Genomic DNA, 21531 nt, shown 5'->3' with positions numbered 1-21531 from the left:
TTTCCCGAACTTACCGTGTTAAAGAGAGAGTCGGGCGCCATTTTGAATTTTCCAATACATCGGTAAACACTGCATGTTTTTCGAGCTGAATAAACATGTTACAGTGAATAAAAACACGAAAAATATATCCAGTTTGGTAGAAAAGTAACTTATCTTGCTTTTGATAAGATTTATTTGTTATATATTTGTTTTTTTGACAACTTTTTCGAATCTATTTGTACAGTAATACAAACCCGAAAAGTAACTTATCTTGCCTTTGATAACATTTATTTGTTATATAATTTTTTTGACACCAACTAAAAAAAGAAAAAAGTTAAAAAAAAATTAAGACACAATTAATGAAATAGCCGAGTTGACATATTAATACTAATATCCCACGTGGATTTCAATGAGGAATCCTAGGATGAAAAAAAAAAAAATACAACAAAAAAAAACAGCACGACATTAAAAAAATCGAAGCAAATTAACATATGAAGAAAGGTAAGATTATTATTATTATTATTATTATTATTATTATTATTATTATTATTATTATTGGTACTGGTCGCGGTAAGAGTTCCCTGCCGAACACCCTCAAAAAACAATGATTTCTCCCACGCAGCCGCAAAGGACATGTTTTAGTTGCCATAGTAACAACACTTTTTATCGACATTGTTTTACTGTTTATGAATATTGAAATAAAAGACATTACTACACATTTATTAATAATATCTCACTTTTAATCACTTTTATCGACTTTTTAAAACTTTTTTTACTCTTTTTAAATGACAACGTTTATGAATATTGAAATAAAACATTACTACACATTTATTAATATCTTTTTTTTTCTTTACTGTTTATGTGTCAATTTGAATTTAGGAAAACTCGTCTCCGGAAAACTCGTCCCCTTTCGCTAGGTAGGAAAACTGGTCACTTATTGAATAAATGTCGATTGAAAACACATTTTATGATCGTTCTTAAAGGAGATATTGTTTTTTTAAAATAGACTATAACCCCATAATATTTTTTAAAAAATATTTTTACTTGTTTAATGTTTTTTGGGTTTGTATTACTGTACACATAGATTCGAAAAAGTTGTCAAAAAACAAATATATAACAAATAAATGTTATCAAAGGCAAGATAAATTACTTTTCTACCAAAATGGATATAATTTTCGTGTTTTTATTCAATTTACCATGTTTATTCAGCTCGAAAAGCATACAGTGTTCACCGATGTATTGGAAAATTTAAAATGGCGGCCAACTCTCTCTTTAACACGGTAAGTTCGGAAAAGTGTAATAAATAATAAACTCGACAAAATACTGTTAGAAATTCGCTCAATATATGTTACCGTGACATAACTTGACATATATTCGGTGTTTTTTTAATAATATTTTGTCTAATTTATTATGTATAACACCTTTTCCCGAACTTACCGTGTTAAAGAGAGAGTCGGCCGCCATTTTTAATTTTCCAATACATCGGTAAACACTATGCTTTTTGAGCTGAATAAACATGCTAAATTGAATAAAAACACGAAAATTATATCTAGTTTGGTAGGGAAGTAATTTATCTTGCCTTTGATAACATTTATTTGTTATATATTTGTTTTTTGACAACTTTTTCGAATCTGTGTACAGTAATACAAACCCGAACGGGAAATAATGTCCGATGTATCACATCTTAGGGTCTTGATAATCGCTAAAAAATAGAAAATTGAAGAAATTACTAAGGGAGATTTGGTTTTAAAAAGAAAATAATAAATTTTAATATTTTTTAAAATATAATTTAGAGAGAGAGAGAGCGGGGGGGGGGGGGTAAAAACTATATCTCCGAAAAACAACCAACAAAAAATGAAATTAAAAGATTCTTGATAAACGATATCGGGGTTTTCAATAAAATGGATTAATAAATTTATTTAGTGATTACTTTCTCTCTTAATGATTGATTTTAGAATTTTGAAGTAAAAATTAAAAAAAATTAAAAATTAGTTAACGAGAGATTCATGGGTGGCATCTCTCGCGCCAAAAAAAATATTTCGCTTTTAATTTTTTAGTTAATTTTTGCAAAATTTGATAGGACGACAATAAATATTGATAATTGATAATATCATAATTTTAAATAACGCATGAGTGCATTTGGTATGAGAGAAAACAAAAACAGAACAACAACAAAAAACTATCATAATTAAAAAAACAAAACAAAAAAGTAACGAAAAATCGAATCGCTCCCTGTTTTTTAATTTTTTGGTTTGTTTTTAATTATTGTTTTTATGACTCCAAAAAACATCGTTAAAATAAGAACAAAAAAAAAATTTGTAATTAACTTTGTATGAACGCTTTAAAATAAGTGAAACCACTAAGAGCTTAGGTAGAAAACGGACACTTAGAAAATCGATTTTATTTAAAAAAAAAAAAAAAACATTAAACAAGTAAAAATATTTTAAAAAAATATTGGGGGGGGGGCTATAGTCTATTATACAAAATATCTCCTTCAAGAATGATCATAAAATGTGTTTTCAATCGATATTTATTCAATAAGGGACCAGTTTTCCTACCTAGCGAAAGGGGACGAGTTTTCCCGGAGACGAGTTTTCCCGGAGACGAGTTTTCCGGGCACCGTCAATTTTATCGACTTTTTTTTTTTTTTACTGTTTATGTGTCAATTTTATCGACTTTTTCTTTTCTTATATTGAATATTGAAATAGAAGACATTACTACACATTTATTAATAATATCTTTTTTTTTTTTTTTACTGTTTTACTGTTTGTGTCACTTTTATCGACTTTTTCTTTTATGAAACTTATCGGCGGTTCTTGAAATTATGATAGAATAATAAATTTACTTACGTTTAATCAATGTTATTTTCTTTTTAAATGACGACGTTTTTACTGTTTATGAATATTAAAAGAAAAATAATTACTAAACATTTATTAATAAAAAAATGGGTGCTAGTGCACTTATGATCCGCGCTATATTTTAAATCGTATTTCTAAGCTTAAAGTTTAATGTTTTTTTATTCAATTGTAAGGTTAAAGTAGAGAATAGGTACAAAACCGCCGATAAGTTTAATAAAAGAAAAAGTCGATAAAAGTGACACAAACAGTAAAACAGTAAAAAAAAAAGATATTATTAATAAATGTGTAGTAATGTTTTTTATTTCAATATTCAATATAAGAAAAGAAAGTCGATAAAATTGACACATAAACAGTAAAAAAAAAAAGTCGATAAAATTGACACAAACAGTAAAGAAAAAAAAAGATATTAATAAATGTGTAGTAATGTCTTTTATTTCAATATTCATAAACAGTAAAACAATGTCGATAAAAAGTGTTGTTACTATGGCAACTAAAACATGTCCTTTGCGGCTGCGCGGGGAGAAGTTATTGTTTTTTTTAGGGTGTTCGGCAGGGAACTCTTATCGCGACCAGTACCTTATTATTTATTATTATTATTTTATTTATTATAGTCAACTAACGTCTTCCCTAATTTTCTGCGTAGCTGCTACCGGAACCGGTGAATAGGCAAAACAGTCCGTTAGCTATTTCTGTGTTATTCATTTATTTGTATTTTTAAGCGATTTGTTGAAATAATAGGGTTATCCTGACGCTCCGCACTCCTTTGTTTACCACGGAAGTGACGTCACACAAATCTTATAATACGGATGGCTACAATTGTAAAAATAATTTGTTTTATTTTTCTTTCATTTTGAGCTCCTTTTATAATATAAAAGTTTGGTAAATATCCAGATCCGCTACTACAGAACACCGACCACAGCATTTTACGACCCACGCTATTTTATGGATAGTATTTTCAAGTTAAATTCAAGTTTCACGATATTTTTTTTAAATTTAATTGTTAGGTGAAAGTACAGAATAGTTACAATACACCCTCCCGTTCCCCCATGTTAAATAATAGGTTTTTAAATAATAGTGTTAAAAATAGCTCGGGTCGTAAAGTGCAGGAGTACCTATAAAAGGTAACGCCGGATCGGAAAAAGAGCTCAAAATAAAAATAAAATAAATTCTCCGCTCAAAATAAGAAATGGGAGAAGAAAACAAAAACAAACGGGAGAAAAAAAGGAGCTCAAAATGAAAGAAAAATAAAACAAATTATTTTTACAATTGTAGCCATCCGTATTATAAGATTTGTGTGACAAAGGAGTGCGGAGCGCCGGGGCGGAGCGGCGTCAGGATAACCAATAATAGGTGCTTATTTAGATTGGCGATAAACAAAAATGAAGAAAACTTTTTATTGTGTATCTATTTGTCACAGAATGAAGATGGCATATTCCAAAAATCACAGAAAATGATTAAGTTTTTGGGGGGGTTGTATTCAGGTACACATAGATTCGAAAAAGTTGTCAAAAAAAAACCAAACAAATATATAACAAATGTTATCAAAGGCAAGATAAGTTACTTTTCTACATAACTGGATATGTTTTTAGTGTTTTTGGTAAATGTTTCGTTTAGGTCCACCTCCACAATTTTCTTTAAAATGACGACATTTATAGGTTTTCGACTATGCTGAATACGAAAATCGCATTGAAATGTTGCAGAGATAAGTAGTTATCAAGATAGAAAAAAATGCATTATGCACGGTAATTTTGGCGGCCATTTTTTACGCGCATGCGCGCGCGCCCTAAGCAATCAGAATTTTACACGAAGGAAAAAAACCAAATGGCCGCCAAAATTACCGTGCATAATGCATTTTTTTCTATCTTGATAACTACTTATCTCTGCAACATTTCAATGCGATTTTCGTATTCAGCATAGTCGAAAACCTATAAATGTCGTCATTTTAAAGAAAATTGTGGAGGTGGACCTAAACGAAACATTTACCAAATGGAGGCCGACTCTCTCTTTGACACTGTAAGTTTGGGAAAAGGAATTATAAATAAAAAACTAGACAAAATACTGTTAACAACTCGCTCAATATATGTTAGCGTGACATAGGCTGACATATATTCGGTGGGTTTTTAACAGTATTTTACATATTTTTAATTCTTTTTCCCAACCTTACCGTGTCAAAGAGAGTCGGCCGTCATTTTAAATTTTTCAATACATCGGTAAACATTGTATGTTTTTCGAGCTGAATAAACATGTTACATTGAATAAAAACACTAAAAACATAACCAGTTAGGTAGAAAAGTAACTTATCTTGCCTTTGATAACATATATTTGTTTTTTGACAACTTTTTCAAATCTATGTGTACAGTAATACAAAACGTTTTTTTTTTTAATTTTCGAAAATGCAAAATTACCGTTTCTTACCGATAAATGAAGGCGGAAGCATTTTTATATTAAATTTTTTAAAACTTTTATAAAATGACCTTTTTTTAAAATAATTATGTACGTGCATGTGCTTCCATACGTCTATTGACGGACGCAGGCTTCATCTGCCAGCGTGTTTGAAAGTTAGCGTCTGGCTTTAATGCGCAATTACCATATTCTCTTTACTTAAAAATTCACCAAAAATCAGGAAATTAACCTTTTTTTTTTCTCGAAATTTTAGTATTTATCAAATAATGACCACGAAATCTAATGAACACTAGGTACCTCCACAGCGATGTGTAAAACGTCAGTATTACACACATTAATAGTGACGTCATCATTTCGTGTGTTTGTGTCAATTTCTATGGATGGGCATTCGCGTTATAATTGTTAACGGAAGTAACGTTTTTTTTTTTTTTTTATGCTATCGATAAAAAACAATATAGAACTTACCTTTTTGTAAAACAAATACATTTTTATTAACGAACTACACAGACTAGAGTTAATAAAATTAATTTTAACGTCCTCCGTTGACACATGTATTTAAAGATAATGTTTCTTACAAGCCTCCGTACATTTTGGAAAAAAAAAAGCGCAAAACATAAGGACTACCCTCTATCAATTTAAATAATAAAATCAAAACAAATTTTTTTAAGGTTGATTTTGGATTTACAATTTTTATTATCTCAATAGTCTTTTCTTTTATATGAATATATTTTTTATTATTGGAAACCTGTTATTAAAAAAATCCATTTAAACTTCATATCGCGTAATATTTGAATTTAATATCATTTAAAGCTTTTTAAAAATAATTATTTTTTTAGAATTGTTTTTCTTGTTGGGGTTGAATGACTGGACTCGAACAGGGAGGTCAGTGGTGGAGGTTTGGTTATATGTAACATCTCCCCTCGGTCAGGAAGTGTGTTTGTTTATTTTGTTTTCTTCTTAGGTGGAAGTGGTTAGGAACAGGGTTTTAAATGGAAACATGGGGGAGGGTGGATTGTTCATTCATTGTAGCGTGTAGGTTTTCGAATAACGCATCCTGAATGCAAAGTCAGCTGTTAGCTATCATCCTTTCATAAATGCTTTCTTCAGCCGACTTGTTTTCCTGTGCAATCCTTTCTCTTTGTAGTATGGGGTTGCCAGGCTGTATTTGGGGTTGAGGGTGAGCAATTGTATGTGTAGTCTGATGGTGTCCTGGGAAGGAGTGTTTTGACTTGGGCGTTTTGCTCAGGAATCACCTGTTTTAGCGATATAGTTGTCCACTTGCTTTTGTTTCATAGGACCTACTAGTCATTCGTTTTCACACTGTTGCTTCCCTCCACACTCTTGGATGGCTAAACTTGAACATTGTCACTGATGTTGAGACCTTTCAGCTCTTTTCATGGTGTCTGAGCCTCCTTTCTTGTTTTCTCCATGCTTCATCAGTTGAGTGTGTGTAGAGGGGCTTAAGTTTTAATTTGACAACTGGCACTGTTAACCGTGCCCTTCTACCAGTTTTTGTGCTCGGCTGGTGATTAGTCCTTTGGTTGGTGTGTTGATTAGTTTTTTTGGTTGGTGTGTTGATTAGTTTTTTTGGTTGGTGTGTTGATTAGTTTTTTGGTTGGTGTGTTGATTAGTTTTTTGGTTGGTGTGTTGATTAGTTTTTTGGTTGGTGTGTTGATTAGTTTTTTTGGTTGGTGTGTTGATTAGTTTTTTTGGTTGGTGTGTTGATTAGTTTTTTTGGTTGGTGTGTTGATTAGTTTTTTTGGTTGGTGTGTTGATTAGTTTTTTTGGTTGGTGTGTTGATTAGTTTTTTTTGGTTGGTGTATTGATTAGTTTTTTGGTTGGTGTGTTGATTAGTTTTTTGGTTGGTGTGTTACATAAGTTCAACAACCCTAAGAATGGATTTTCTCCCAACGTTTTGCATTTGGTGATTTTTTTACTGCTGCTTCGGTAATACCATTTGCTTGGCTGTTGCCTGGTGATATTGTTTCGTGTTTTAGTATCAGAATGAAGATGACACAGAACTAAGTGTAATTGCAGCTTTATTGTGTGGCCATGTTATAGTGATCAGTCCTCCTCTTTTTATAGGAGAGTTATGTAGAAAGGAGATATGGCTAGGGAGGGGAGTAGTGGAGGTTTGGTTTACATAACATCATCCCCCTCCCCATCATGAGGGTTTTCATTTTGTTTTCTTCTAAGGTGAAAGGGGTAGGCACAGGGTTTTGAATGGTAAGATGGGGGAGGCTGGATTGTTCCTTTGTTGTAGCGTGCAGGTTTTCAAATAATGTGTCCTGAACGCATAGTCAGCTGTTGGCTGTCATTCCTTTCGTAAACGCTTTCTTCAGCCGACTTGTTTTCCTGTGCAATCCTTTCTCTTTGTAGGCTGTATTTGGAACTGAAGGTGAGTATCAGCTGAGCGTGTAGTGTGATGGTATCCAGGAAAGGAGTGTTTTGACTTGAGCGTTTTGCGCAGTAATCGCATGTTTCTGCGATATAGTTGTCTCTCTTGCTTCTACTTCATAGGACCTACTAGTGATGTTGGGAATAATTTACCCCTGAAATAAAGCTCAATTCTCACACGTGAGAATGCAACAACAATTCGGTAGTTAAGTTCTTATCAGAAATGTGACGACAGGTTGTAAGAAGGGAACACAACCAAGCAATCGATATTCAAGCAATTTTACTGGGTGAGCAATATAATGAAAAACAGACAATATACAGAATGAAGAAAGTTTGTGAAAACGTGCTTCGCTAGAACTTATCTTGAGTTCGATTAGCAATGTGTTCATCACTCAATTCCGGTTCTTTTCATGTGGACGGTTAACTGTTCTATTTCGTCGTATAATTGGTTTACTTCGCACGACCGTCTTGGGATGGAAAGAATAAAATATTCAATTGGGAACGTGAAGTAGAAGGGGGGGTGGGCTTCAGTGACTCCCTTCGGGGGCTATGCACGAAGAACCACTGTCCAGTTAGGGTTGAAACAAAAAGGTGAAAAGAGACTAGCGCCTAATCTCCCACGGTTTTTATAGGTTAGTTCATGTGACCCCTAAGGGGGTGGGGAAGGAGATCAATGCCAGCCGGTCCACAGAGCCTTTTAAGCAGGAGCAGCAACATACATAAATTCCAATAGTGATTCATTTTCGGACTGTTGCTTCCCTCCACTTTCTTATGTAAGGATTGGATGGCTGGACTCGAGCATCAACGTCAGTGACAATGTTTTTTAGCTTTTTCCCCGTTTCATGGTGTCTGGGCCTCCTTGCTTGTTTTCTCCATGCTTCATCAGTTGAATGTCTGTAGAGGGGCTTAAGTTTTAATTTGATAGCAGGCACTGTTAACCTTGTCCTTCTACGAAAGAGGCTTTGTGCTGGGCTCGTGCTTACTCCCTTGTGCATTGCGTACATTCAACAGCCCTAAAACAGGATCTTCTGATGCTTTGCATTTGCAGACGAGGCATTTGATGATTTTTACTGCTGCTTCGGCAGCACGATTTGCTTGGCTGTTGTCTGGTGATATTATTTTGGGTTTGTTTTACTATACACATTGTTAAGTGTTGAGACATTTTGTTGAAACAAAGATGGCGGCGTAGTTCAGATCAGATCGTGAGTGTAATTGGCAGTAACCAAGATGGCGGCCAAGAATCAAATGCGGTCCGTGACGTAGTTAACAGCGAACTGATTGAATCCAAAATTCGACAATTTTTATAGTAACTTTGGAAGGTTTTCATTGGTTGTTTAGCACAGCCGTTGGTTATAAAAATGATTGGCGAATCCATTTGTCTCATACCCCCATTAGGAGTGAAAAACATTTTACACTCATAGATTCGAAAAAGTTGTCAAAAAGCAAATATATGACAAATAAATGTTACCAAAGGCAAGATAAGTTACTTTTTTACCTAACTGAATAAATTTTTAGTGTTTTTTATTTAATGTAAAATGTTTATTCGCTTCGAAAAACGAGTAATGTTGAAGGTTGCCAGCGAACAAGAAAAGATAGCTGCGAGGTGTTTGAAGATTTGGTAATCACTTCAAAATAAGAAATAAAACAAAACGGTGGTAGAAACCTACCCAATTAATGTCAGGATAACATCTACTTTTTTTTTTTTTTTTTTTTTTTTTGACAACTTTTTCGTACCTCTGTATATAAACCTATTTTGGGTTTTAACAGCCATTATCTTGCAAACTTTGTGAATGTGCATGACGAAAATTGAGGACCATTATTGAAGGTGAGTACGTATGGAATTCCATGGCATGCAAAATGTGCCTTTGTGCGTTAAATCATTGTATGTGATGTGGGCATATCCAATTTGTCGATTGCTTTTTCTGTCGCCTGTGATTCAATGGCTGTTCCTTCCCAACGATAGGAGGTCCACTGCTACTTACTGTCACAGTTTTCCAAGTACAGGTACTATGATTTGTGTCTCTGCTGGCTGCTAATTTGCATAGTTTTTTTTTTTTTTTTTTTTTACACAGAAATCACCACTTATCAAGGCCAGGAAGCCACTCAAGTATAAGGATTAATGGGTATACATTATTCAATGTGATTATAGCTTAGTAAACATAAGTAGTGGGAATTTTGTAAATTGGATTACTTAGGGGGACGGTTCATCAAGAACTTGTTTACATTGAACTTGAAGACAATCAGATTATAGTCAGTTGGAAAGCAGGCAATCGGAAGAGAGTTCCACAGGCATGCAGTTCTAAGCTTTGTTCATGGAATCTACGTTTAGGTTTAGGCACAGATAAAGAGTGTGGGGAAATTATTGATAGTGGTTTTGGCTAGACGAGTGTTTTTCGTGAAAGTTTGGCGAGGGGGGGGGACCATAGATTGGAGCTCAGCTGAGCACTTGCCATGAAAATAACGATAAAACAGAGACAGGCTCGCAACGACTCTTCTGTGGGAAAGAGGTTGCAGGGAAGAGAAAAAGCCCCCCCCCCACTAAGCTACGAAATCTATTTTGAACTCTGTCAAGGCAGGATGAGCTGCTTCTAACAGTTCCTGCCCAGATGTGGTAATAGTACTCCATCGTTGGCCGTACCTGGTTTTTATATGGGTTAGGGTTAGGGTTTTTATATGGGTGTGGGTTGTGCAGATATTACAAGCTTCAATGTATTGTTTGATCTCTTTACACATTCTTGGCCAAAATATGAGGTCTGTCCTCTTCGCAGACATGTATTTATGGTAGCTGGTATGTGCTTTTTTGTTTCATCTTGGTCCGCATAGCATGCGGTATGACTATTCTGTTCGTGCAGTATTGATCCATCTTGTACTGTGAGTTGTGAGTTCGTCTCTGTAATCAAAAACAGTTTGATCGAGTTAGGCAGACTTTTCTTATTATCTGGCCACACTTTAGCAATTACTTCTACCAGACGCTGAACAAAGATATGCACGAATTGAAAAAGAGATGCTAGCAGATTTATATGGCCTAGCAGGGTTCTACAGACAAACTTATCTTTAGTTGATTTTTGACAACTAAATATTTTCGTTTACTAGCCAAATAGAAAATCTACTAGCCAAATCCACATGATTTTTAGAATATGACATGTTCGTTCTGTGAGGAATATATACAGCAAAGATTTTTGTGTTTTTTTTTTTTGTAATTCTAAATATACAACAAATTTTATGTTGATACTTGAAGGTATAAATATTCTAATTTCTTCACGTTTTTTTAAACAGTCCTCGTTAAAAAAAAAAAAGAAAAAAAGTATATTTTCCTATTCGACATTTAATTTTTAGATAATTTAACTTTGTTTTATTAAAACAAAAAAAAAAGTTGAAAAGATATTTTTCACTCAATAATGAGCTTCGGAAGATTGTCAGTGAAAGAAATACAATCGCTAAAAGATAAGCGTTTCATTATTTCTAGTTGCCACTTTGAAAAATCACTTGCAAATGCGACTGTTTCAATCGCAATGTAAAGCCCTGCCTAGAAAAATTGTCACCACTATACCCACGGAAGAGAAGTGGTAGTCTTGACTGACCACAAACCCCTGCAACCTCTTTCCCACAGAAGAGACGTTGTAAACCTTTCTCTGCTTCATCGTTATTTCCATGGCATGTGCTCGTCTGAGCTCCAATCTATGGTCCCCCCTCGCCAAACTTTCACAAAAACACTTGTCTATCTGAAACCACTGTCAGTAATTTCCCCCTGCCTCTTTATCTGTGCCTCAACCAAAACGTAGATTCCATGAACAAAGTTTCTTTCTTAGAACTGTACGCCTGTGGAACTCTCTTCCATTTGTCTGTTTTCCAGCTGACTACAATTTGGTTGTCTTCAAGTCCGATATAAACAAATTTTTGACGAACCGTCCCCTTAAATAATCCAATTTACCAAATCTCCACTACTAACGATTACTACGAAATTATCCCATTGATTACTGTACACTCAATAATCCTTATCCTCAAGTGGCCTCCAGGCCTTGATAAGTGGTGACCCCTATGTACAAAAAAAACCCCACTATATACTATTCCCCCGTTCCCTAATTGTGCTTCGATCAGATTCCATGAACAAAGCTTATATCCCAGAACTGACCTCTTGTGGAACACTGTTCCACTGGTCTGCTTCCTGGTTGAATACAACACGGAAGCCTTCAAATCCAATGTAAACAAGTTCTTATTGAGCCGTCTTCATAAATAATCAAATTCTACCTAATTTACACCATTAGCGGTTACTACACGACCACCTTGCTTTCATGAACCCTTATCCTCGAGTGGCCTTTGAACCTTGATAAGTGGTGACTCTCAAGTAAAAAAAAAAATATTTGTTGTATATTTTTATGTTGATATGATCTGCTTGTGTTTTTTGTTATTTTGGCATATGTATTGTATTTCCAGTATGTTTCAACTATTTTCCTAGTTTCTAGGAACGTTTCTTTTTATTTCTTTTTTTTTTTTTATTTATTTTTTTTTACATTGAACCACTTATCAAGGCCCAGGGGCCACTCGAGGATAAAGGTTAAGAGTCTACAATAGTCAGTTGGATAATAAAGTAATTGTTAGTAATGGAAATTCGGTAAATTTGTTAACAAGTGGAATGACTCATCAAGAACTTGTTTATATTGGACTTGAAGACAACCATATTGTAGTCAGCTGGAAAACGGAAGACAATCCATAGGCATGTAGTTCTAAGAAAGAAACTTTGTTCATGGAATCTACGTTTAGATTTCGGCACAGATAAAGAGTGGGGGGGAATTATTGATTGTGTTTTCAGCTAGATGAGTGTTTCTTGTGAAAGTTTGGCAAGGGGGGGGCCATAAATTGAAGCTCAGTCGAACACTTTCCATGAAAATAATGATAAAGCAAACTCGCAACATCTCTTCTGTGAGATAGAGGTTGCAGGGAAGAGAAAAGGACATCTCCTACGAGGCTACGGAGTCTATTTTGAAGTCTATCAAGGCAGGATACGTCCTTTCTAGCAGCTCCTGCCCAGATGTGGCAACAGTATTCTATCCTTTGACATACCTGGCTCTTATATAGATAGAGAATTGCATCAGCAGTGAGATATCTACTGGATCGCTAGAAGGATCCCACCATTTTTCCAGCAGCCTTGGCAACAGATTTGATGTACCGAATCTCCATTACTAACGGTTACTATATTGTCCAATTTCTACTGTCCACTCTTTAACCCTTATCCTCGAGTGGCCTCTTGGCCGTGATAAGTGGTGATGCCTATGTAAAAAAAAAAAAAAAAGTGTTCCATTTAAGATCGGGAGTAAAGGTCAAGCCCAGAAGCTTGTCAAAACTAGAGGCCTCTCCAAGACGAGAGCCATTCATTTTAATTGATGCCAGATGGGGATCAGAACGTTGATGATGTAAAGAGATTATGCTTTTGTTTTAACGGTTAATTTAAAAAAAAAAAATAAAAAAAAAAATAAAAAAAAAAATAAAAAAAAAAATAAGAGCCTTTGCAATGCTGATGTTTTTAAAGCCAAAATTCTGATTGTTTTATTTAATGATAGCATTTTCTCGTCCATAAATGTTGTTTATTATATCTACCAAGTTGATCTTAAGGATAGCATAGACTCGACCATTATATTTTCTTATCATCAATCCATCAAGGCCGCTGGAAAAATGGTGAGATCTTTCTATCGATCCGGTAAATATCTCACTGCTGATGCAATTCTCTATCTATATAAGAGCCAGGTACGTCCAAGGATGGAATACTGTTGCCACATATGGGCAGGAGTTGCTAGAAAGGACTTGTCCTGCCTTGATAAAGTTCAAAATAGACTTTGTAGCCTCGTAGGAGATGTCCTTTTCTCTTCCTTGCAACCTCTATCTCACAGAAGAGATGTTGCGAGTTTGTCTCTGATGTATCGTTATTTTCATGGAAAGTGTTCGACTGAGCTTCAATCTATGGTCCCCCTTCGCCAAACTTTCACAAGAAACACTCGTCTAGCTGTAAACACTATCAATAATTTCCCCCACTCTTTATCTGTGCCTAAACCTAAATGTAGATTCTATGAACAAAGCTTCTTAGAACTGCACGCCTGTGGAATTATCTTCCGTTTTCCTGCTTTCTGGCTGACTACAATATGGTTGTGTTCAAGTCTAACGTAAATAAGTTCTTGATGAGCCGGTCCATATAAGTTATCAAATTTACCAAATTTTCATTACTAATGATTACTATATTGTCCAATTTCTACTGTACACTCTTTAACCCTTATTCTTGAGTGGCCTCTTGATGCCTATGTAAAAAAAAAAAAATTATCTGTTATTTCTTTTTTCTTTTATGTATATTTTACAATTTTTGGAGTATGCTGGATGGTTTTCTCTGCAGTTTGTGCATTTCAACACATTGATGCATTCATCTTTTGTGTGGTCTGGCGCTTACTCACCACACTTTCTACATGTATTTTTTTGCTTTTGTAGGTTTCTTGGTGGTGTCCGTATTTGTGGCAATTAAAACCTCTTAGAAGGGCTGGTATGTATCGTTCAACTTTTACGTATCGGATGTTAATTTCTTTTGGTATTGTTGAGGTATTAAAAGTTAATATGTATTTGTTGTAATTAGTGTGTTGTACCTTTTCTATATATATATAAAAGCGAAAATGTATGTATGTGTGTTCACTTTTTCTGTGTGTCTACAAAAGGCTTTTTTCAGGGAAGCGGTCGCTCGCTTCACAACATTTTAAAACTTTTTATATCACATACAAATCGTAATATCTCACAGTTAACAACGAAGCTCGCCTGTCTATTTAATTTGCTCGATTTTGGGAAGATAAATATTCAATATTTGTCGCTCGCCGCATGTGGGTTAGTCTTTTTCCTATAACATCTTGGGGGACAGGGGGGAAGCGTTCAGCAGTAAATGAATACTATCCTGCAGTCAAACTTGACCTCATTAACTCATTAAAACGGGCACCTGCTAAATCCAAGTAATTAAATAAATTCAAACATTAATTATCTGTATTTTTGAGATGAGGTGTTTTCATTGATTGAGATTGTCGGACTAGTGACATATGGCCGAGTGGTCCTAGACGTTGTATCAAAGTTTACAGTTACCCAAAGGTGCTGAGTTCAATCCTGAACGAAGGCAGTGAAAAAGTAACATTGAAAACAGAATCAGCAACTATGTCCCAAAGCCTAGCTGGAGTCCGAACATGGTACCCCCGTAATAATAATAAAGGGTTGGGTTTGAGACTCCTAACAAACGGTTCACCTGACGAAGGCCGGAGGGCAAAACGGCCGAAACGTTGTGACAATAACAACCAAGATGAGGAAGTCAGTCCGACAATCTCAATCAAATTCAAACATGTTTCCGTTAGCATCTTGTGGTTGGGCAATTGTTAACGTCGCACGTTTTTTTGTCTTTTTTTCACACTTTAATTTACAACTTTGCCTCAACGGTTCGGGTTCAATCCTCATACTTACTTTTTTTTTTACCCCCCCCCCACACACACCTCCAAACACCCGGGCAACGCCGGGTATCCCTCGCTAGTATTATATAAATCTCACCTGTCTGTTTAAATGTATGTATGTTTGTATGTCTGCCTAAAACTTTCGACAGAGGCGACGGATTTTCACGAGAATGGTATGATTTTGAAACTCGACCCTTCGGACGACAAATATTGAAAAATTGGCTAAAAACATTAATTCCTTCACCCTCAACTAAGCCCTTTTCTACAGGGGGGCTGGTCACTTTTTGTGCCGATATTTTCGAAAGTTTCCCCCTCTTTTCGGTTGACTAGCCTTAATTTAAACCATCGTCACTTCCGGTTTGGCGATGGGCACAACAGCAAAGACGTCACATTTTTTTTTTTTCTCATTCTTTTCCTCCTTCGTAGTATGAGTTTGAGGCTGCCTACTACCATTTTTTTTTTTTTTTTTTTTTTTCTCAACACACATCTCCAGGCACCCAGGCTAGTTTTATATAATTTGCGTATCTGATTTTAATTTCTTTTGGTATTGTTGGGGTATTAAAAGTGATGTGTATGGGGTTAGGTTGTATTTGCATACTGGAAATGGTATGAATAACCCTTAAACACCGAATGCATTTGAAATACATTATTTATTTGAACATATCGAATAAATGGAAATGTTTATAACGGACGGAAGAGTAAACGATATTTGGCAGTGGCCATATTGTCCAGCATCTCTCCCTTTGTTCTGTCTGGCTGCCAGACACAACTAATGACTTTCGATGGAAGGGAGATAACTCTGCATTTATTCATTTATGAGTTATCTCTCTTTGATCATCTAATGCCTCCCCTTTGAATATGATGCCTGCAAGATGTGTGATGTGGGTCAACTTGTAGGACTGAGGTTGGTTTGCACCTTCGTTGTGATCTTCGCATTCGACCTTCCTTTTCAGCCTTAATTTGTTTCCTGCATGCTGCGGGAACACTCTGAGGTAATGCAAATGTGTCCAGTAGAATGTTCAATGGAATGTCATTTGATTGTCACTTTGGAAGGTATGAATGACGCAGTTGATTTGCATGTCTGACCCAAATAGATGATTGCACATCCATATCATACATGACTTTCCCAGAGCGATGTACTATCTGATCCTGTGTCCATTTTTCTTTACCATTTCGGTAATATTTTGCCCATACGGCTTGTCCTGGTAGGAATGTACGTGATTTTGCTCCATGATGACGATTGAATTGATTTTCCATCGTCCTGTTTCTCCTGGGATGATTCTTTGATGATGGATGAATTACATCCATTGGTAAGCGCATCTTTCTGTTCATCAGTGCTTCAGCGGGAGACTTACCCTCCGGGCAATTTGGGTTTGGTGTAGCTCTGTAGCTACTTAGAAATGTTTCTATGATCTTTCGAGTAGTTCCTTCCCCTTTGAACTTCAAGAGTGCTCTCTTAAAAGTGTCGACAAAGCGTTCGGCTTGACCGTTAGATTGTGGGTGGAAAGGTGGAGATCGTAAATGCTGGATACCGTTTTGTTTACAGAAATTCGTAACTTCTGTTGAGGTAAACGCAGTACCGTTGTCGGAAACTAAAATTTCAGGAACACCCAACCTGCTGAAAATTTCTTGAAGTCTCTTCACCGTTTCATTGGAAGTAGTATGATTCATTTGAAAGACTTCTGGCCACTTGCTGTATGCGTCAACCAATATTAAATAGTTTTGTCCATTAATTGGTCCTGCGAAGTCTATGTGTAGTCGTGACTATGGAATTTCTGGAGTAGGCCATGCCTGCAGTGTTGTTTTCCGAGGAGATTTTGCAACCATTTGGCATTTTTCACAAGTTTTTACTAGTTCTTCTAGTTGCTTGTCCATGTTTGGCCAATACACATAGCCACGTGCCAGAGCTTTCATCCGGTTTATTCCTTCGTGTCCATAGCAGGGTTGGATCAAATACTGACTTTTAACAATTGAAATACAAATACAAATACTTTCGTTAAGGTTACCAGAAATACAAATACAAATACTTTTATTCCTAACTCTAAAAATACAAATACTAACGCTAAAAATACAAATACTTTTATTCCTCAATCTCAAAATACAAATAAAAATACAATAACTGATTTAAACAATCTGAAAATATGCGAAGAAAAGAAGAAAAAAGAAGAAATATTTCCTTCCAAATTTGACATCTACATTACACTCTATATCATGTCCTCATTGCATTTTATCATCATTAGAGCTCTGAAAGTTTCCGGGCCAAGTTTGGCTCGCTCTGGGGTATAAAAATTACCAGCCTTGCTGAAAACTCTTTCAGATGGTGCCGATGTTGCACAGCACCCTAGAATATTTCTGGCGAAAGGCTTCAAAATCTTGAAGCTCTTGTTTTCCCGCCAGTACCTCAGTGGGTTGACGTCAAAAGCCAGAACACATTCTTCTAAGTAGGAATCGAGTTCTGCCTTTACCGCTGTAGTGTCGCTTATTGATGGACTTTTTGTTTAAAGATTAGGATATTTATTGAGTGGATTTTTAATTATTTTATCATAGTTTTATGATTTGCAAATACGTAAAATTGGGGAGATAAGCTTTTTGGTGTAGAACATATTTTTGCCTACTGCATAATTATATCAAAGAGTTTTCTTGTTAATTTATTTGGAAGTGATATTTTCACCTGTGTACTTTTAGGGACAAGCACCAGGATAACATTAAGAAGTTTGTCAAATTAAAATGAAATTATATCTATATTTTAAAGTAGATGAGAACCCTCAACTATCCCTCCTAAAAATGTAATTCTACTTTTTTTCAAAAGATTACTTGTGAACATCTAGAAAAAGGAATATTTTATAATTTAAATTAAGTAATTAGTTTCGCATATAAATTATACATAAAATGATCTTTCATTTTCGGGCCATCATAACTTTTTAGGGTAGTTAACTTTTTTCTATCTCTAAGTCTGACTGGCAAAATTGTAAAACCAAATGAAATTGCCTTAAAAAGTAAAAGGCACAGAATTTATCTCCCATAGCCAAAAATATATACCCCAATTTAGAAGAATTTTTCTTTCATCGACCAAGGACAGACTAGATAAAGTTAGGTCATCAGAGCAGGTACTACACTTTAATGTAAGCATTGATTGACAACGGGGACAGATTACATAAAAGAGATGTTTATAAATGTTTTTTTTACGATTGTGATATTAGTAACCATTTGGAGTTACAATCTATTTAGTATTACACATGAAATCTGAAGAAAACACTTACAATGAGTAAACATGCGAGTATAATCGATAGATTTCTAAGATGACAGCATAATTGAAAAGTAGTTGGTTATTATCTTAGACTCCACATCTACTTACCATTTTTACTAGTGCCATTTTTTCCATACCATATTTATTGGTACAATTTGTAAATAAGTTTCTATTTGTCAATCATATTCTTAAAAGAATTATGTCAGTTGTCAGAAGACCAAATTTACTCAGGGGATTGGAGGTATCAACTTAAAATATCTCTAAAATATTGATAAATTTAATTTTAGTCATAACTCTAAAGCTAGACTTTGTTTCCAAGAACAATCTATGCGTCATTATTAAGGCAAATGTGTCTATTAATCCAAGATAGTTAGAAAATCTATAATTATTGACTTTTAATTAAACTTTTGGGACTACTCAGGAAAAAGTATATGAATACTTAAAAATATTCATTTTAAATACAACTTTAAATAGCTATAGTTATAAGTTTTCAAATTTCTATAAATTGAAAATAAATTAATTCAATTAATTTCAAAACACTACTTTTAAAGAATTTCAAACGAAAAATACAAGAATTAATTATTTCAGAGGAAATATACTCAGTGACCTAATTGGCAGGGACAAGGCGCCAGCACTAAAAAATGTCCCCAAAATTGTTTCATACTCAACTGTGAACTCTTTGAAAGGGTCCATATAGACATTTAGTAAGTAACTGTGAAACCAGATTAAACATTTAGGTGTGAGATTCGCTTAGTGCAGAGGGTGTAAATCCATGAATGGGAGTGGGAGGTCAAAAGATTTTTTTTTAAATCTACAAGTTTAGACATCCAAACAACTGTTTAAATTACTTTATTATAACTTTTTCTTTAATAATCCATATTTAATAAATATTTATATAAAATTATCCGAAAAAGGCCAAATTTGAAGCATAAATTTGAAAAAAAACAAACAAAAATTTTGAAAGCCAAACTGCTTCAAAAAAAGCCAAATTCGCGAAATTTGGCCTTAAAAAAGCCAAGCTGGCAACCCTGAATTGAAGCTACTTGACTCACAGACTTATCGTCACTCAACTAGCAGCAGCGTGTGTGAATGGAAGTGGACAGGGCTGGTAGACTGGTACATGTACGCAACATGTATGTGAACAGGGATCAAATACTGACTTTTAACAATTGAAATGCAAATACTTTCGTTTAGGTTACCAGAAATACAAATACAAATACTTTTACTCCTAAGTCTAAAAATACAAATACAAATACATTTATTCCTAAATCTAAAAATACAAATACAAATACAGTTACATTAAAATTGTATTTAAATACAATTGAAATACAAATACAATTGTATTTGATCCAACCCTAGTTGTGAATGACCGGTAATTTTCCAATATCACCAAATCAATCTTTGTATCTTCCTATTATGGCTCCTATATCAGTCTTATTTATCGCATACATTCTTATCAAATCCCAGATTTTCCGATGTGTTTGCATTAATTACTGCATTTGCATTGGTATCTGCTACGATAAACTGGGTATTTATTTTTATGTCTTTGTTTTGTAGCCGTATCATGCAGCTTCCTATTATCGGAATTTTTGTACTATTGTATGCAGTTAGTGTTATCGTTGTTATCGTGAATTTAAGTTTAGGTTTTATTGTGTTGTAAATCTTTACTGGTATTACATTCACTTCAGTTCCTGTATCAATTTTAAAATTAATAAATGTTTCATTACTTTGTAGTTTTATTTTCCACTTGCCAGTTTGCTATATGATTGTCCGACATTGTATTTTTTCTTTTTTGTTTGACACCTTCGTGCATAATGCCCTTTGTTTCCACAGTTTGTACAGGTTTTGTTGTATGCGGGACCGTTGTTTTTCTGCTGTGATAGGTACATTTTTTTATCCAATACTGTGTTCTGGCGGGCTTTTTTTTTTTTTTTTTTTTTTTTTTTACATAGGGTCACCACTTATCAAGGCCGACAGGCCACTCAAGGATAAGGGTTAAAGAGTGTAGAGTAGTCAAAAGGACAATATAGTAATCGATAGTAATGGAAGTTCGGTAAATTTGTTAACTTAAGTGGAACGGCTCATCAGAAACTTGTTCACGTTGGACTTGAAGACAACCATATTATAGACAGCTTAGGGCATATCTGATTTGTATGGGTAGAGGAGGATTGCATCAGAAGTCACGTACTTTCTGAAATGGAGTAGAAAGAGACAAGCAATGTCTCTTTTCTGAGAAAGGGGCTGTACAGTTTCCGGATATTAAGCAATGTAATTCCTTATGTTATCAGTGGTAGTCATATCTGATTTGTATGGGTAGAGGAGGATTGCATCAGAAGTCACGTACTTTCTGAAATGGAGTAGAAAGAGACAAGCAATGTCTCTTTTCTGAGAAAGGGGCTGTACAAAACAGAATGGCAAAGTCGATTTTGTACTCAGTTTTGGAATAAAAATCATCCAACAATGGTTGACATGCTGTAAAACCTAAGAATCAACTAAACTTACATATGTATTTGATATATTTTTTTTATCATGAGTTACTTCTTTACATTTTGACAGTCAATGAAAAAAATTGAAAGAACAATGAAATCTTTCAGAATTTCTTTGTTTACAAGAGTTTAAAAATTAGTTTTCACTGAAATTTAAGTTTTAGGTGACAGGCTTTCATTACTTTGACTGAGGTAAGGGGTAATTCAACCTAATTTTTTTTTGTCTTGTTTAAAGATTGCATGGGCAGACATCTTGTTTTTTGTTATTCTGTTTTTCTTCATGTCTCGAATTAGCGATATATTCTCTGTGTCTGACGTGGCCATTATTTTAGAGTGTCTATTCGTTTCTTCGGCACTGAGCCCTGCTTGGATTGCTTTTTCTAAATCTCTCGGCATTCTTTCTTGAAGCATGTTGCCATTAATGCCACAGATGAGGATGTCTTTTATTAGTCTCCCGGTAAGTTCTCCAAATTCACTTTTGCTTGCTTTTTTCCGCAGTTCGGTGATATAGTCATCAAATCTCTGCATTTATTTTTGTTTGCAAGTCAAGAATTTGTATGTGAGAAAAATTAAGTTTTTTTCTTGGTTGGCAATGCAAATCAAATTTTTCTATCACATTTTTCAAATTGTATTTCTGTTCTTCGTTCTCAAAATTGAAGGTGTAGTAAATTTTTCTTTATCGCAACTTTAACCTAGTAACA

The 21531-nt window shown here is 34.6% G+C and overlaps 1 long non-coding RNA gene across 1 annotated transcript in view; it reads left to right on the top strand.

Annotated features, from left to right (window-relative positions):
* The first annotated feature begins 306 nt into the window (after positions 1 to 306).
* Positions 307 to 21531, top strand: part of LOC145269659 (uncharacterized) — a 36743-nt gene continuing 15518 nt past the window's right edge. The window contains exons 1-2 of the long non-coding RNA XR_013865161.1: positions 307 to 480; positions 14109 to 14160. This is a non-coding gene — a long non-coding RNA (uncharacterized LOC145269659). The remainder of the gene's footprint in view (positions 481 to 14108; positions 14161 to 21531) is intronic.

Source organism: Euprymna scolopes, chromosome 45 (genome assembly GCF_053919585.1).
Source record: "Euprymna scolopes isolate OS-2025 chromosome 45, ASM5391958v1, whole genome shotgun sequence".
NCBI lineage: Eukaryota > Metazoa > Mollusca > Cephalopoda > Sepiida > Sepiolidae > Euprymna > Euprymna scolopes.
This window is presented reverse-complemented; position numbering and strand designations above follow the sequence as displayed.